Source organism: Hyaena hyaena, unplaced genomic scaffold, assembly GCF_003009895.1.
Source record: "Hyaena hyaena isolate Hyena2069 unplaced genomic scaffold, ASM300989v1 scaffold_279, whole genome shotgun sequence".
NCBI classification, from domain to species: Eukaryota; Metazoa; Chordata; class Mammalia; order Carnivora; family Hyaenidae; genus Hyaena; species Hyaena hyaena.
The window spans coordinates 1,137,505-1,157,329 of NW_024080910.1; the positions used below are offsets into that span (position 1 = coordinate 1,137,505).

Sequence of the window (19,825 nt, forward strand, 5' to 3'; positions counted from 1 at the left end):
ACTGCTTCTAGTATGGCCTAAATAAGGTATTCACAAAGTTTTCTATAATCACAAGAGTTGAAAACATTTTTGATAGTAACTGCTCTCAGGAGCTAAAAGAGAATTCAGCACCATACACAATATTGTTGATATTACGAGAAAGTCCCTACTTACTGCAACTCCATGTTGCTTAATGACTACCAATTTAGTGGGTTAAGTGCTTGACTAAATTTATTTTGTCAAATTATAGCTCAAACAGGAATTCATTAAAACTAGTAAAAGCTAATAAGCAAAAAAAAAACCATACCAACAATTCCCAAACTCAATGTAAGATCTGGAAATTATCAAATTAATGACTTGGTAAACTATTTGTGCTATAATACTAAATATTTCATTTATTTGATGACTAAAAATGATTATACACTTTATATACATTGAATTATATATTAATATCCTGATGCCAGTTGACAGGTATTTTAAATAATGGGTTTTGTATATTGCTATCATGCCTAACAAAAAACCTTCTCAGGTACTAGTCACCTCTTGCAAAGACCTAAGAAAGGTTTCTCCATTTCTGATTACCACACATCAGGAATGACTGATACCATAATACTGAAGCTATATTTTACCTTCTATATCTTGTTCCTATTTCAATAAGCAAATACCCGCAGCTTAAAAAAAAAAAAAAGTCAAAATAGCAAGAACAACAACAACAACACAAACAACACAAGAGCCCAGGCAACAGATGATGATCTTGTGAGGAACTGTTCTACTCTTCATACATCTTCTGCTAAAGAATTTCCCTATAGCTGACAACTTCCTAATGAGTAGACTTTTCTTGGTTTGAAACACTTCTTGGCATTGAAGAGAGAGAGTAAATTGTATGAAAAAGTATATTTGCAAGAGAAAAGCAAATAACAGTAGTTTGCAAGAGAAAACCAAATAACAATACCATTTGGCTTATAGCACATGAATCACTGACAGAACAGACCGCTAAAGCACTTACCAAATACTTCTATGAATATACATAAAACAGTATGAAAATTTATTCTTCTGATTTGTAGCTCCCTTGATCTAAAGTCTTTGGAAAACAAATCAAAATTGAGCTATAAAACTGAGTAAATGAGAATAAAGAAAAAAAGAAAGGCTTCCCTTGTAATAAAGATGCACTAATATTTAAAAACTGCTGAGAATAAATATTAAAAGTTTTGTAACAGGATGCCTGGCTAGCTTAGCTGGTTAAGTGACCAATTCTTGATTTTGACTCAGGTTATGATCTCATGATTCATGAGATCAAGTCCTGTGTCAGGCTCTAGGCAGTGCAGTCTGCTTGAGATTCTCTTTCTTCCTCTTTTTTCCCCTTCTGCGCTCACCCTCTCTCTCTCTCAAAATAAATGTAGTACAAAACAATCCTATGCTATTTCTGTCAGATTCTCTTTTAGCCTTGCCAAGAGTGAAGTCTGATCTGCTGTAAGTTATGATAAAAATAAATTTTTATCACTTGTATGGTGATGGATGGTAACTAGACATAGTGGTGATTATTTAATAGCATATACAAATAAAATCATTATGTTATACACTTGAAACTAATATAATGTTAAATGTCAATTATACCTCAATTTTTAAAAAAAAATGTAACATGCAAAGAATTACCAAATCAGCAGCATGATAGTCTTCCTTATAAATAAATCTCAACCCTAATTCATAAAAGTTTAAAGAGGAGAAAAAAATCTGACAAAAAACCAAATGCTATAGGTGAACTTAATGGTAATTTTTAAAATTTCATCAATTGTTCCTTTTCTGTGTATCTTCAGTAGTAAAGCATTGTTTATATTCTATGCGAAATCATCAAGGTACAGGGGATCCTGGGGGACTCAGTCGGTTAAGTGTCTGACTCTTGATTTTGGCTCAGGTCATGATCTCCTGGTTCATGAGATCAAGCCCTAGTCTTAAGTATTTATAATCTCATATATATATATATATATATATATATATATATATGTACACTACTCATATACATCTATACATTAGCCCTGCATCAGGAAAATCTCACGCTTGCACTTTCTCTTAAGATGAATGAATGAAATGAAATTTTAAAAATCATAAAGGTACAGTGGCTGCCTTGCTATCTGACACTTCACAATATACTTCAGGTTGAATTTTAAAACTTTGTTTAATATGGTTTTATTATATAATGATACAACTTTGTTATAAAAGAGTTAGATGAAAAGTCTTCATAATTGTCATTTTTAGTGATAAGGATATAAACAAAAATATTTTACGATACAGGAAAATTATATGAAATTTGAAAATCAGAGCCCATAATTAAAGTTTTACTGGAACATAGCCATGTTCATTCTTTTATATATTATCTATGGCTGCTTTCTCCATCAAAGCTGGGTAGTTGCCAAAGAGACTGCCTCTCTCTCTCACACACACATACATACATATATATGTATAAACAAAGAATATTTTAAACTGTATTATAATATACAGCATATCAATAAATTTAAAATTTTACATGAAATTGAGAACTTTCTAAAAAATTATCAATTACCAAAACTAAGTCTTACTACTTATTAAATTAGCTAATAATTTTACAGGTAGTTTCTACCTAAATGTTAACAAAAGATAAAACAGTGCAAGAGAAAATTTTTTGAGAAAGACATTAAGGAAAGACTAATAATAATAAAGAATAATAATAAAGCATGTTATAAATCAAGAAAATTTAAAATACACTTTGCAGCAAATACAGAAATTCACATTAAAACAATATCACCATTTTAAAAATATGCTTCTAAGTAATACATAGGTTGACTGAGTGAAATTGAAAATATATCAGAACTTGTGAGATGCAGCTAACATAGGACGAAGAAAAGAATTTATAGCACTAAATCATTAGAGAAGAGAAAATGTCTCAACTCAATAATCTAAATTCCCATCTTTAGAAGCTACAAAATATAAACCAAAGCAAACAGATGGAAAAAAGTAAGGGTAAGAACAGAAATCCACTAGGTTTTTTTTTTAATTTTTATTTTTTAACATTCATTTTTGAGAAACAGAGACAGAGTGTGAGTGGGGGAGGGGCAGAGAGAGAGAGAGAGAGAGAGAGAGAGAGAGACGGACAGACAGAGGCAGAGACAGAAAATCTGAAACAGTCTCCAGGCTCTGAGCTGTCAGCACAGAGCCCAGTGCTCAAACTTGCAAACTGCATTTTTTATCATGACCTGAGCTGAAATCTGACACTTAACCCACTGAACTACTCAGATGCCCAGATATCCACTAGGTTTAAAACATAAAACAAATACACAAAAGTCAATGGGGATGAAATGAAAGATATCAGTACAGATACTGTAGATATGAAAAATAAAAAACCAATATGGGAATTATTAGGAGCAACTCTACACACACAAATTGAACAACCTAGTGAAATATGCAAACTTCTTAAAAAGTGTAAACTAGCAAAATTCATCCAGCATGATTTAGATCATTTGAATAGCCCTGTAACTATAAGAGTAACTGAATGTAGACATTAAAAACAACAAAACTCCTGAAAAAGAAATCTCTAAGCAAACAGTTTCATTGTAGAATTCTACGGAACGTTTAAACAATTAACAAACTCAGAAAAGTGAGTATTTCCCAACTCATTTTATGAAACCAGCAATATTACTCTGATATCAAACCAGATAAAACAGGAAAAAGAAAACTACAGATCATCATCCCTCATAAACATAAAAATTCTAACAAAATCAATTAAAATAGACATGGATTGATAATATGACCCAGGTTTACCACAGGAATGCAACTTACCACATTAACAGAATAATTTTAAAAACCTACTAAAATAAGTAACTTTACCAAGGTTGCACAATTCAAGATCAACATAAAAATAATAATTCTATGTGAAGCATATAAATTATAAATTAAAATTTTAATATAATTTATATCCATAGAAGATAAAAGAGACAAAAATTTAACAATACATATGGTAAGATCTGTACACTGAAAATTATGAAATATCACTAAGAAATTATAAAAACTATTTTTTTTTAAAAAAAAAGAGAGATGTACTTCAGTATTTAGATATCATTTGTCCCTACACTGATTTATATATTAATCACAATCCAAATTAAAATCCAAGCAGGTGTTTTTAGAGGTTGACAAGCTGATTCTAAAATTCTCATGGAGATTTCAGAAAGTAAAGAACTTATAATATTTGATTTCAAGACTTATTATAAAGCTGCAATATTAATGAGGGTGTGGTATCAACATAAAGATAGACGAACGGAACAGAATCAAGATCCACAAATAGACCTAACCATATTAGTCAAGTGATCTTTTTTCCTTTTTTAAACTAAACTTTTTGAGATAATTATAGGGACACACACGTTATAAGCAATAACGCAGTGAGCTCTCATGTATACTTTCCCAGCTTCTCTAATGGTAATGTCTTGCAAAACTATACTATATCACCACCAGAATACTGACATGGTCAAGATGCAAAACATTTCCATCACAACAAGAATTCTTCTCATTGGCCTTCCCCATACCCCCGCCACCAGCTTTATAGAGATAACTGATATTTAACATTGCGTAGGTTTATGACATAAAACTGCTGAATTGATAAACTTAAATATTCTATAAGACAATGACCCCAACAGAGTTAGCTAACACCTTCATCACCTAACATAATTACCATGTTTTTTTCCTTGTGGGGAGAACATTTAAGATCTACTCTTTTAGCAAGTTTCAAGTATATCATACAGTATTATTCACTATAATCACCACGCTGCACATCAGATTTCTAGTATCAATTCGTCTTATAACTGGAAGTCTATACTTTTTGGCTAACATCTCCTCACTTCCCCACCCCTCAGTCTTTGGTAACCACCATTCTAGTCTGTTTCTATGAATTTGGCTTTTTTAGATTACACATAGAAATGACATCATAAAGTATTTATTTGGTATTTAACCAAAAGAAGTGAAACCATAGGTCTACAAAGACCTGCAGGCAAATGTGTATTGACAATCACCCCAAACAAGAAACAATCTGTATGACCATTAGATTGCTAAATGGTATGAACAAACTGTTCTACATCTATAAAATGCATATGACTCAACAATAAAATAAGTGATACGCACAACACATGGATGAATCTCAAAAACATTACACTGAGTGAAAGAAGGCATACTCAAAAGGTTACACACTGGCGGGTTTTATTTATATGACATCTAGAAAGGGCAAATCTATGGAGACAGGAATCAGACCACTGGTTGGAAGAGCTGGGATTGGGTGTTGACTACAAAAGGGAAAAAGGTAACTTTCTGTGGTGACAGAAATATTGCACGCTATTTACATGGTATACAGTCTAAACACATTTTTCAAGACTCAAACTATACATTTTTAAAGGTTCCGTTTTACTGTATTTAAGTTATATCTCATAATTCTATTTAAAAAATAGGTATATTTTGTTTCTTAAAAAAATCTCAATAAAATTGATTTTTCTAAAAATAGTTATAATATTTACATATATCCCATTCAACAATACTAGAAGTAAAAAGAATTTATCATAAATTTGAAACAATCCAAATATGTATCAACAAATACTCAGTATAGCATAAGTATAGAACATAACACTACACAGCAATAAGACAGATACTCAGCACATGGATGAGATTCAGAGACATTATACAAGATCAAAGAATCCAGATGAAGAACCATACCTATTCAATGATAATAAAAGCCAGAACAGTGAAAATGCATGTGATGTTACTATACTATACAAAGAGGGTCATGTTAAATTTATTGAGCACTGGAAATTTTTATATCTTGACTTGAGTGGTGTATATAAGGGTATATATGTTATTAAACAGAATGAAGCTAGTATTACATGTAAGACCAATTACAGTAAGACTACTTACTTTATTATATGTATGTTAGACTTCAACAGAAACACATATATACATAATAACCATAGACATTACCTACCTTTTATTTCCCTCTCTCTCTAAAAGTAGAGCTAAGGGGAAATGAAGGCCTTGTTAACTAGGGGAGAAAATTTAAGTACTCAAAGGTACACTGTAGAGCATATAATACACTATCCTGAGTATAATTTCATATCTCTTCTTCACTTTGGGGCTATCTTACACCTACAAATAATCAAGAGATAAAACACCAGATGAAGTAAATACAGCACACCAAGAAGGCAAGAACAAAACTGATAATGAAGGGTAGCAGAGTATGCCACCCCAAAATATGGCTGTAGGAATTCAGGATATGCCACCCCAAAATATGCCACTTTGAAATATTTTGAGCCACGTGCACTTGAAAAATGGCAAATGTTGCGAGGTTTTCTCTGAACTCCACTATCTGCCTAAAGACAGATCCAAAAGGATCTTAATTACCATAAATCCCCTCCCTGGAAACTTCATCAATCAGGGAAGGCAGACACTTATCACAGAAGATGACACCTGTAACAGACACTGACTGCACTCAGACAAACTTTCTCACAGACTATCATAGCTCCCATCTATTCTTCATAGGGACCACAAATCTTTCCTAAAGTCATTTACTTTCCCCTTAGATGCCTACGTCCTACCCCACTTTCCTCATTAAAATGATATTTAATCCTGAATTCTAAATCTGTCTCAACTTTCTCATTTTCCCCTGTGTATCTTCCATGGGTATATGATGTATACATATTGATCAACCTGTTTCTCTCTTGTTATTCTATTACTACAACAGTCTCAGCCAAGAACTCAGAAAGGTGGAGGAAAAATTATCTTTCCTCCCCTGTAACAACCTACAAATGGATTCTTAAGAGTTGTTAATACTCTACAACAAAGAAGGCTTCATGTAAGACAGAGGACAACCCTGCTCCCTGATATGAAGACAAGAAAATATTTTATATTCAAACAACCTCTCCCTTATTGCCCATTAGTAACACATTTTTACCCCAAGTAGTTAGAAAACAATTAAGAATTTCTGTTCTATAAAATCATAACTGGACATGAGAGGAACAGTATTTTGTGGCAATTATATATTGTTAGTAAAATATACACTTTTACCATATTCCAGAAGACATAGGTACTGCTTTGACAGAAGGTGAATAAGACATGCTGAAGAGTTTTGAATATTTCTAGGAAAAAAATATCTAAATTCACATATCAATAAAATAGAAAATTACTGTTGTGATATTGTTCTAATTAGAATTTCAAGTAGTCAGTCATGTTTCTACATGACTGTAGCCAATATGAGTAATCTAGGTGACACTGATAACTTAATATATAATTTATATTTATAGTCATGAATAATCATAAATTTTTAACTAGACATAAAGATGAAATCTAAAAGATAATTATAAAGGCATGTAACTGTGTGAGCTAATTTGAAATATAGAAAAGAAAGGATGTCATCAAAGTAATTGTTCATTAAATGTTCTTTAAAAATCTGTGCGGGTCAAACAAGGACACTTTCCACAAGTGAACATTTTTCAAACATATTTGGGATTAAAAAGTATTTTATATTCAAATCACCAAACTCAAGGAAAGAGTGGATTTACCTACAAATACTTAAGATACATTATTGCAATTGTGCTTTACATAAGAAAACAGTAATTTCCTGGCCAAAGAAAAATCATTACTCTTCTGCATCTAGACCCCAACCACCCAAATTTATAGACCCATAATACATGTATCGGCATTTCTTACTGTAAACAGCCAATCCCACTCTCATAATTGAATAGAGATAGCAGGCATCCACAACCAAATACATGCTACTTAGATGAGACCCAGATGCCGTGAAAACTTGCCAAAATATGTCACTTAATGGTCAAACATGCTTCTAAAATAAGCTTACCATATTGCAGCTGAAAATAGCTCAAAATTCTTTGGCCTCAGCTTGGACAAATACTGTTTAAATTTAGATAATCTAGTGCTACCACACTTAACTGCAATACAGCCTCTGCAATTCTTCAAGCTTATTATCTCTCCTTCATTTGCCTTTGTTCCTTAGCTCGTTTGTTCATCACTCACAACATGTCAGACAACACAGCAATCTTCCTGTTTCCTGGAATGGTCTATCTGAAGCAATATCCTAAGAGTGCTTTTTGGTAAAAGAATCATGATACTTCACCCAAAAGTAAATTCAAAAAACTCAGTAAGGAAGATGAAAAAAACCTATATATTACATAGAATTCAAACAACTTCTATTCACCCAGAGTAGGAAAAACATGGATTATATGATTACTTTAAAAAAAAAACCTGTACATTAAAATAAAAATCAATATATTACATATTATATTATTATTACTAAAAGAAATGTGCACTTATTTAAAAACCTATTATCTTAAGCCCACCCATGCAATTATTTATAGAGTGTATTACTACAAATTTTCTCTAACAAAATTCAAACCAAAAGACCATACTTATTAAAAATCATTCTATCTGGGGCACCTGGGTGGCTCAGTCAGTTAAGCATCCGATTTCAGCTCAGACCATGATGGCATGGTTCATGGGTTCGAGCCTCATGTAGGGCTCTGTGCTGACAGCTAGCTCAGAGCCCAGAGCCTGCTTCCAATTCTGTATCTCTCTTTCTCTCTCTCACCCTTTCCTGCTCACGCTCTCTCTCAGAAATAAAAAAATAAAAAATTAAGACATTTTTAAAAAGCATTCTATCTATAACCTCTTCCTAGTGACCAATTATAAACTAAAGTCTGCATCTTGAATTCTGAAATTTAAATTATAGAAAGAACTGTGTTTTAATGATCTCATTATTTCCTCAATTTCTCCTTATTACTAATTCTATAATGCCAGCTATCTTTGTCATCCTAATATGCTTTACTAAATAATAATGCAGGGATACTGAGTTACTTCAAGGGTAAAAACCCTGAAAAAAATTATAAAAAGAAACTGATGAAAGGAATACACACCTATATTTTATGTCTTAAAAATACATGTGCCCGAAAATAACGAGAATCCTAAAAATAGTACCTATTTCCCCCTCGCTAAACAACTAAATTACTATTAAATTACCTCTTTTAGAAGAAGGGACCTTTTTCCTCTCAAAGATCAATCTGTTTTATGTGCATTCTCTGTTAGCCTTATATTTGTTTTTGAAAACTGCCAACTGGGTGGTTTAGTCGACTGAGCGTCTGACTTCTGCTCAGGTCATGATCTCACAGGTCCCCAGTTCTAGCCCCACACCAGGCCCACTGTTGTTGGCCTGTCAGTGCAGAGCTCTCTTCGGATCCTCTGACCACCCCTCTCTTTCTGCCCCTCCCCTTACTTCACCCAAAAGTAAATTCAAAAAACTCAGTAAGGAAGATGAAAAAAACCTATATATTACATAGAATTCAAACAACTTCTTCAAATTTAATCATTAATTTTACTTATAAAACAGAATGTAGCCTTATCCAAACCCTTTGTGGTTATAATTTAGTTTTTTACAATTTAAGATGAAATATATTAACAGAATTTAATAAATTTAATTTGGTAATTGTAATTAACAAACCTGACAGCTTTTACTGGTAACCAAACCAAAAAATATATATACAACTCACAATTTATGAAAAGGATACTGTATGAAATGGAAATGGAGAGAAGCCTATCAAAATGAGACATTTAATATAATGTGGGTCTATCTGGGATCTTAGCCAAGGGTACAGATAACAAATGTACCACACTATAGAACCAGATTCTACTAAAACAGAGCTGTAACACAAACACTAACATATTTCATTTATTTTTAAAAGCAGATTACCAAAATGTTTTATTCAAGTTGTTTATCATATTTTACTATTAAGAGGTAAAAGAAAAATACATAATAAATGTGTTTTAGGACCAAAGCACTGTCTACATATTTTAACATGTATGAAAGGATTTTTCTAAAAGGCCAAAAGGAACTATTAATGATGATTATCTTGCGGGAAGAGAGGAAGTAGGCTTTTACTTTATATCACTTGGATTATTTGACTTTGCTTACCATCCCTATACTTTTTCTTTTCTAACAGTACAGATACGGGCCATTATGTTTTTTTTTCCCTATATGTTAAACATAGTGTTTTTTAAAAAAGATTTCAAGAGTCAACAATGGAGAATCTTTTCAAGGCAAAATTGTTGAGAGGAATGAGAGAGTCCTCTCTATGTTAGAGCATAAAACGTAAGCAAGTTGATTGCTATTCAATTTAAATATCCCTTCACGTAGTTTTCAAAAAATTATTAGAATCAGAAATGTTAAAATTTTTTTAATCCTGAGTCTAGTTCAACACCTGGCCCGTAGCATATAATCAGTCAAAAGAATATGAATAACTACAGTCCCTCAAGTGTATTTTTCAGACATCAAAAAAATTTCTAAATTATTTCCAACAGCACAAACAGGTATTGTAATTAGAGTAACACAAAAGTAATTATGACAGTGGTTCCTTTCCCAGTTTAAGCTGTATCATAAGCCAGGCCCTATTCTTTTATAATCCCTCATACTCAGCACAGAATCTGTGTTAAATATGGAGCGATCTAAAAATTTATAATTACTTGGGGCACCTGGATGGCTCAGTCAGTCAAGCGGCTGACTTCAGCTGACCAGCTCAAGTCATGATCTAACGGGTTTGTGAGTTCTAGCCTCGTCTCGGGCTCTGTGCTGATAGCTCAAAGCCCGGAGCCTACTTTGGATTCTGTGTCTCCCTATCTCTTTGCCCCTCCCCTGCTCAAACTCTCTCAAAAATAATCAAATATTAAAAAATATTAATAATTACAGAAAGCTACCATCTCTCAAATTATGACTACTTAAAATCTCATTTTTTTTTTAAATTTTTTTTATGTTTTATTTATTTCTAGGAGAGAGAGACAGCGTGAGCAGGGGAGGGTCAGGGAGAGAGGGAGTCACAGACCGAAAGAGGCTCCAGGCTCTGAGCTGGCAGTCAGCACAGAGCCCGACGCGGGGCTCGAACCCACGAACCGCGAGATCATGACCTAAGCGAAAGTCGGACGCTTAACCGACTAAGCCACCCAGGCGCCCCTTAAAATCTCATTTTTATAGCAATTATATGCATAGTAAAAATATATACACTTTAAAGATTATAGTTCAAAGATCAGCTCATAAACTTACATGTGAATAAAAATCATATTTTCCTGCCCTTGACGTCTAGCCTAATTTCTTTCAGACCTAGCAATCTCTGAATAATCCACATAACTAATTTTGTTTTATTTTGCATTTTAGAGATAAATTTGAAAGACAGTCTTCAGTGGCCATATTGCATTCTATGTTGGAGATGTGAAGTCTTAATAGTCCTAATGTGAAGTCTTTTTGGTTCTCTAACATTTATTACACAGATTTACATTTATAAAAATATTTTTAGATATTTACTACAAAATATTTTAAAGATATTTTTTCAAGCTAGATTTAAAAACATCAATATATTAATGCTGGAGTCAATAATCAATTCTTCAAATATCTATGATCCCAACTAAGCAATAAACCTATAAAAATGAATACATTAAAAAGAGAGGCTCATGAACAACTGTGCCAAATTTATCCTCTTGATAACAATACGAGGGCTGGTCCTAAAACCCACTTATCACCTTTGATCAGTAATTCAAAGGCAAATGAAAATACCAGATGATAAGACATTCGCATCCTTTTGCCTTGTTACATAAGCCTTCAATTTGGAGACAGGTTTAAAGAAGTACAGATGTACTGAGTTATATCAAAACCAGTGCACAGCTCTCAGTACATTAAATTGCAGATAAAAAGTCACAGTGCCTAGTGGCACCTGGGTGGCTCAGTCAGTTGAGCAGCTGACTCTTGATTTTGGCTCAGGTCATGATCTCATGGTTCATGAGTTCGAGCCCTGAGTCATAAGTTCAAGCCCTACTTGGGACTCTGTGCTGACAGTGCAGAGCTTGCTTGGAACTTTCTCTCTTTCCCTCTCCCTCTCTGCCCCTCCCCCACTCAATTGCTCTTGCTCTCTCAAAATAAATAAACTTAAAGATTTTTCTCCTTAAAAAAAGTTACAATGCCTACATATTAGGAAGTTTAATATATATTATATATATTAACATATAAAATATATATTAATCTTTTCCACTGGGACACTTTATACATCTGGGACACTTAATACATTATATATATTATATATACATTAATATATATAATATAGATTAATCTTTTCCACTGGGACACTTTATACATCTCTTGCTTTATAAGGTAAACATGAATTCCATTTATCAAAATCCATTTTACATAACCTTTTCAAGAATGCATCCTGCTGAAAAACCAAGGGCTATTGCATTTGTATTTCAACAACTTCAAGAGGCTTTAGTATGTAACTAAAAGACAGAAGCTATTATATTTTAGAGATTCTCACCTGAGGCAAAGACTTCTCTTAAATGTTGATATTATTAATGTCTTTCTATGAAAGCTCAGACCTAAATTTGGGTAAGGTTATCTCTCTCATCCTTAGTGCAGGAGCATAGTTCAAGAGGCCACTTGAGCTAAACTAAAAGTGTTAACTCTTTCAGTTGTTAGGGTTGCCATTCACATCACTCTGAATATTTACCAGTTTCAGAGTCTAACCCTCAACCAAAAAATTCACGTTCTTAGGTCATTTTCTCAAAGAAGGTCATCTAACTAAAAGGAAATGCTATCAACTAACTACCTAACTGTTGAAAATTATTAAATTGGATTTCACATAAATCAAATTCATTTAAGAGCTTGGTCATCCTTGAATAGACCAACAGTTGTAACATGTTTACAGAGCCAGGAGACCGAAAAAGACAAAGAAAGATTATCAGATTTATCTATAAAGATGTTCATCACAGTGTTTTTATGGTTTACAATGGCAAAAATTATAAATCACTAATAACTAAAAAGAGACTAATTCAATAAATTATAGCATATTTATATGCCAAAAATAATAGTCATTCAAGTTTATAATATATATTTTAATATATAATCACATCAAAAATGGCCAAACATATTAATAAAAATTATTCTTTAGTGAATATGTACTGATTTCTTATTTTATGAGATTTTTAAAATACAAGATGCATATAGACATCCTTTACCTAATACACAGTGTCTGGGAACCAGTAAACCTGTGGTTTGACTAAAGGAATGAATTACGAACTGATATGTAAAATTTACAGGTTTAATTATTTTAACAGAACTGATATAAATGGCCTGGAAAAATAACCACATTTTGGGGAGGGCGTTTGGGTGGCTCTTGATTTCAGCTCAGGTCATGCACGATCCCATGCATGGTCCTAAGATCGAGCTCCACACCCAGTGTGGAGCCTGCTTCAGATTCTCACTCTCTCTCCCTCTGCTCCTCTCCCACTTGCGCAAGCACACGCACATGCTCTTTTTCTCTCTCAAAAAAGAAAAAAAAATATATTTTGAAGCTAGCTTAGTATAATCCTTTAACATTTGAGCTTCAAAGATATACTTGAAATTAATTCAATCTGCTTTCCTTTTATGAGAAACCTGGAGTACAGAAAGATTCATTTTCTGAAAATCACAAAGGAAGGTAGTAAAAGACAAGAATGACAGCTCAAGTTGCACAGGTCCTCATTAATAAGCCATGACCAACACACAAGCCACTCCACAAACTGGTATGTTACACACATATGTCAAAGGGTAAACAAGTTAAACAAAAAAATCAAGTGCAAGTAAAATCTTAAATTTTCAGAAGCAATCATTACAGACAAAGAAATCAGTCCATCTGAAACCTCAGAGAGTCTCTACTCTCACTTCTCTGTTCCTTCAACTTATCGTTTTAATAGCTCACTTATAATAATGGTAAAGTAATATTCTAAATATCCATTAAATACAACTTTTAAGGGATAAGCAGTATAAGGAGGATATAAAAAATAAATCAACCTCTATTCATGAAGTTCATGGCAAAGAAAACAAATATATCTATAAAATATATAAAATCCCCTTCCAACTATTGATTTGATTTACCTGAATTATAAAAGATATTACTTGTGCAACTAAAAATTAGGAACTGGGGAGCCTGGATGGGTTGGTCGGTTAGGCATCCGACTTCGGCACAGGTCACGATCTCACAGTTTGTGAATTCGAGTCCCCCGTAGGACTCTGTGCTGTCAGCTCAGAGCCTGCTTCAAATTCTGTCTCTCTCTCTCTCTCTCTCTCTCTCTCTCTCTCTGCTCCTCCCCCAATCACCCGCTCGCTCTTTCTCTCTTTCAAAAATAAGTAAATGTTAAATTAAAAAAAAAGAATTGGTCTTTCTTTTTTCCCCACTAATTAATGTCTATTCTCTTTCTTACTGCCGTAGGCACTTCCTTATCCCTTCAGTCTAGGGCTACTATTCTCATTCTCTTTGTTCTTAGATGTTTTTTCAACTAATTCTTAGGTGGTTTTAAATTTTAAGGCAGTAATCCTCAAACTTTTAATAGAAAAGTGCCCTTAAGAGTTAGATAAAATTTTTCTCCTGGATTGTCTAGCAGGTCTAATGGAAGCAAGCTCCCTATCTTTAAAATGTATGTCTCAGGGCACCTGGGTGGCTCAGTCGGTTAAGCATCACGATTTTGGCTCAGGTTATGATCTCATGATCTATGGGTTCGATTCCTACATTGGGATTAGGATTCTCTCTTTCTCTTTCTCCACCTCGCCCTAGCTCTCGCTCGCTCGCTCGCTCTCTCTCACAATAAATAAATTTGAAAAGAAAAACAGAATGTTGTATGTATTACAAAAACTTGTGCAAAGTGTGCATTTTGCTGTTACTATTTTTGTACAATATTATATTTTGCTTTAATTTCATCCTCACATGAGTCTTCTGAAACTGGTCTACCTTGAAACTTTATTTGCCTCTGACACATCACTCTACAAGTTGCAATTTAAATTTTCCGTGTAGAAGATTACAAAAATCATGTTTCCTTTACATAAAGTTAACTAAAACAAACAAAAAAAATACTTTCAAGGAATGCATTAAAAATGTCACAAAACTATTTAAAAATGAATGCAAAGAAATGTACCCAGGATCCATAATAATCATTTGCTTGGTTGGGGGAAAGGAAACATAGCAGGACAACATGGTTAGACAGGGGTTATTATTAATATCCTGCCTTTGTTTTAGGTAGTAATCTTAAAGGTGCATATAACTAAAATTTAAAAAATAACTACTATTAGAGTAAAGGCTGAGAAACTACATAAATAAAAGCAGGCCACACAATATATGGAGTATATAAATAAAGTACCATAGATTGCTATGAATCCAATGAGAAGAGAAAGTTTTTTTTAATTCTTAAAAGGCTCAATTTGGGAAGCATGAGCTTATGGTGTGACCTTCCTTGGCTCTTACCCTCTAAATATATGCTCAACAATTTTAAATGACAAAAAAGAAAATTTCTGTTATTCTACTCTTGCCCCAACTGTCTCAATCATTCACATCCTTCTCCTCCTCCCCCACAGTGAGCTTTGAAATTGTGAAGGGTTTTTAGATTGTCCTTAACATTTCCTTCTTCAGAATTACTCATTCACTACCACTTTGCAATCTTTCCTGTTTTTTTAATTCACTTGTCCAATCATTCAATCAGTATTTAAGAGTTACAATGAGCCAGGCTCTATACTAGGTAACAGTACCGTAGAGAGTAAGTAGTGGTATAAATATGAGTTATTGGATCAGCTTCTCAAGGAGCCTACAGGCTCAAGTCTAGGCAGATACCACTAACAAACACAATAAAAAGAGACAGTAGAGAAACATGCAAAATTGGCACAAAGCAGGGAGGGCTGCACTGATGTAAACTGAAACAACCCTTTGCTAAGAATAAAGGTTGGTAAGGAGGGAGGCTTAAAATAGAACAATGGACTGTTGAGAGGGCCACAGCACAGGGTCAGAGCACAGGATACAAAGGAAGGTGATAAGAGACAAAGCTAGAAAGACAGAGCCTAAAAAAACAAACTAAGAGGTCTGGATTTCAGCTTGTTTGAAAACTCAGTCCTCCTGTTTCAAAAGTGGCCGCCCATACAAACTACAGACACACAGGAATTCTTAACTTTTTGTGTGCCACTGACTTTTTATGGCAGAGTGCCGAAGCCTACTAACCTGTTCTTGGAATGTTTCTATACCCATCAAATACATAGGATTCCAAATAATTTTATAGGCACATCATTCCTAAGACAGTGAAGCCCAAGTGTGGGCGGTGCATAGTTATTTTCTTCTAAAGAACATGGTAAGGAAGGGGTGGGGAGTAAGTTTTTAACAGAGAATGATGATGGACCCCACACTTCAGCAAGGTGATCAAGGTCAGCAAGAGTAAAGTCATGTTGATAGTACGTACTCTTGATATGTGATGAAAATGGTACTTTACCTCTCTGGTTTTCCTCTCAAAAACACATTAACCAGTCTAACCATGAGAGAAACATCAGACATGTCCCAACTGGGGAACATTTCACAAAATATCTGACCAGCACTCTTCAAAATGGTCAGGGTAATCCAAAAAAAGCAAAGTCTCAGAAATTGTCAAAACCAATGAAACCAAAGGAACCATGACTAGTAAATGTAACCTAGTGTTCTGGATAGGGTCCTGGAAAAGAAACAGGACACTAGAGAAAGCTGAGGAAATCTCAATAAAGTATGGGCTTTAGTTAAAATACTGTTGCAACTGTTATGACAAATGTAGCATACTAATATAGGATGTTAACAACAGGGGAAATCAGTTGTGAAGTATACAGGAACTCTCTGTACCATATGTGTAATAATTCTGTACAGTTAAAACTGTGTTAAAATAAAACTTTCTTTAAAAAACAAATAAGATGCATAGGATTAGAAAGGAAATGACTTACAGTGAAAAATTATTTTTAAAAAGCAAATTTGTGATGTAATATTTGTGCTTCTTTATTAATGCAATAAATAACAATATTTCCAGGCAAGCCTAATTGTGGTAATTTCTGTGATGAATGTAAGCAGTACTTTAAGCTTTCTGAAAACAAATACATGAAATTACCCGAGAATCCTATAGTGACAGTCAAATGCATGGCTAATCCTTCTGCAGTCTGTAGTCTACAGTCAGAACTGGAGATACGCTAAATCTCATTTGGAGTTTAGTAAAACTAAAGATGTAATTTTTTCCTATCCAAGTTCAAGACCATTGAATTCTATCCCTGGACTGCAGGTTAAGAAACATCTTCTTAAAAGTCTTTTAAATATTTATTTACTTATTTGTAGAGAGGGACAGCTGGCACAGGTGGAGGAGGGACAGAAAGAGACGGAGAAAGAATCCCAAGCAGGCTCTGCCCTGTCAGCATAGAGCCCAACGTGGGACTCAATCCCACGAACCGTGAGATCATGCATGACTGTGCTGAAATCAAAACTTGCTTAACCTACTTAGCTACCCAAGAATCATCTTCTAAAGGAAAAGAGAAAATAAGAACAGCGGACCCTTGAACAACACAGTTTGAACTGTACAGGTCCACTTAAGTGTGGATTTTTTAAAAATAAATATATGCAAGTAATGTATTTCCCTTATGATTTTATTAACATTTTCTCTTCTCTAGCTTACTTTCTTTAAAAAAAAAAATACAGTATATAATACATGTACAAAATATGTGTTCTGGGGCACCTGAGTGGCTCAGCAGGTTAAGCATCTGACTTCAGCTCAGGTCATGATCTCCTGATTCGTGAGTTGGAGCCCCACATGAGGCTCTGTGCTGAGAGCTCAGAGCCTGGAGTCGGCTTCAGATTCTGTGTCTCCCTCCCACTCTGCCCCTCCTCCTGCCCACACTCTGTCTCTCTCTCAAAATAAAGACATAAATTTTTTTTTCAAAAGTATGTGTTCTGTTTATATTATTGATAAGGTCTCTAGTCAACAGTAGGCTATTAGTAGTTAAGTTTTGGTGGAGTCAAAAGTTATCCGTGAATTTTCAACTATGTGTGAGAGAGAGTTGGCACCCCTTCCTCCCCTGGACCTGCTCCCTGTGTTCAATGGTCAACTGTAACATAACACTAAATGCACACTCTATTGCAGGATCTCTAATAGTCAGGACATATGCTTCATCTTACTAAATTCTCACAACAAATCCTTTCCAAAGATAAGACAGCTTAGAGAAGTTACTGGTGTAAGTCATGTGACCAGAAATGGATTTAAACTATAGTCTGACTCCAAATGAAAACTCTGAAAAAGCACCTGGAAAACATTTTCCCAGCCCCTAGTTGTGGAATTCTGAGGAACACTCTACTGATTATACTGTAGTTCACCAATGCTCCTTGTATAAACAACTTTTTATTTCAGCAATCAAGCTACAAGTCAAGGGTAACACTTTCTAGAGCTGCATTTGGACTAATAACAAGCAGCAACAGTAGCTAACCAAAAGGAAAAGAGTAAACCCAGAAGCTCCACACCTATGTACAAATCTAAAAAGTAAGTTTTTGTCTCCACTTTCCAACTATGACACAAATAGTTCCCATTCCTTCTAAGTTGGGTGTGTGTGCCTGCCTATGTATGCTTTTTAAGCAAATCTGCCAACATGTTTATCTAAGTATTACTAACTGTATTTTCTTAGAAGTGCTCATACTATAATGATCTATCCCCTAAGCTTCATTTTCAAACGAATGCATAACTGGCAGACAAGCTTAAAGCAGACTTTTAAAAACAGTAACAGTTTTCAATAATTCACCTATCACCATCTTAAAATTTCTTAGTTGATGTATACTACTCTGTGAATCTATATTCAAATTATGATTCCGTCCTTCCAACATACCCATCTATCAAGGAATTATAACTAAACGAATCCAGATTTGAATCCTCAATCTGTTCCTTAACAGCATTGTCATCTGTGACAAACTACTATAAACCCCTTTAGGCTTGTATTTCAAACCTAGGTTTTGTATTTCAGTTATCACTGGCAATTGATGATATTAATAAGAGATCCTTAATACACAAGGACTGAAAGAAAAAAATGCTCATAGCATTTTGAGCAAAATGTCAAACATTAGTCATGCAATTTCTCTAATTTTGAGTTTTATTTTTAAGTTGTAAATTCTCCCTTAGCAATGCTCAACAGAGGGTCTTTCGAAATATTATTTTTCTATTAGTTTTAGCTGATTCCCTAAATAACAAGAGATCTGCTCTACAGAAGGATTTTATCTTTCTTTGGAAGAAGCCAAAACCATCTCCATTTAAGGACACATATGCAGCTGCTGCAACACATTTTAGTTACCCATAAGAAAGTGAAGCAGGCTGAGTTCACTCTGCTATAAATATATATTAAAAAAAAATTAACAGATAACTCCTCCAGAGTTACAGAAGAGATTTAAAAACTGGAACTTGCAGGTGTGGTGATTTAAGTAAATCTAATATGTGATATAAGCAAAAATTTAAGCGAACAGGAAAATGATGTATAGCTTTTCAAAAGAATTATTTCCCAGTTCTATTCTTAGATAAACTGTCCTAGGAAGTTCATATATCATTCCATTTACTATAATTTTATTTGTATAGTAATTTTCATGAAAATAATTCCTGCATTAAATGAGGCATTCCTTCCTTTCAGAAAAACTACACAACCCAAATGTCTAACAAAATGCACATCTATTTTCAATAAAGTATCATTAACTAGGATGCCACTGATTGGGAATCTATGATTATTTCAGTTTTACTAGAAAGTTACTCTTGATACTGCCTCCGCTTATTAAAATTTAATAATATTTTATGGTAGTTAAATGCAGCTGTTAAAAGATCTTAAATTCTGAAATCTGTAAATTGTAACTTTTCTTGGGGTAATATACATCAGTTTAAATATGATAATTATTGTTCATAAATATACTGTGAAAGCTCTAACTGAAGAAAACAGATTAAATACATGTATTAATTCTTACTTTATATGATAAAG

The 19,825-nt window shown here is 33.7% G+C and overlaps 1 protein-coding gene across 2 annotated transcripts in view; it reads right to left on the bottom strand.

Moving 5' to 3' along the window:
* The window catches only part of CEP85L (centrosomal protein 85 like), a 161,658-nt gene that overhangs the window by 72,675 nt on the left and 69,158 nt on the right, over positions 1 to 19,825 (bottom strand). The window lies entirely within an intron of this gene.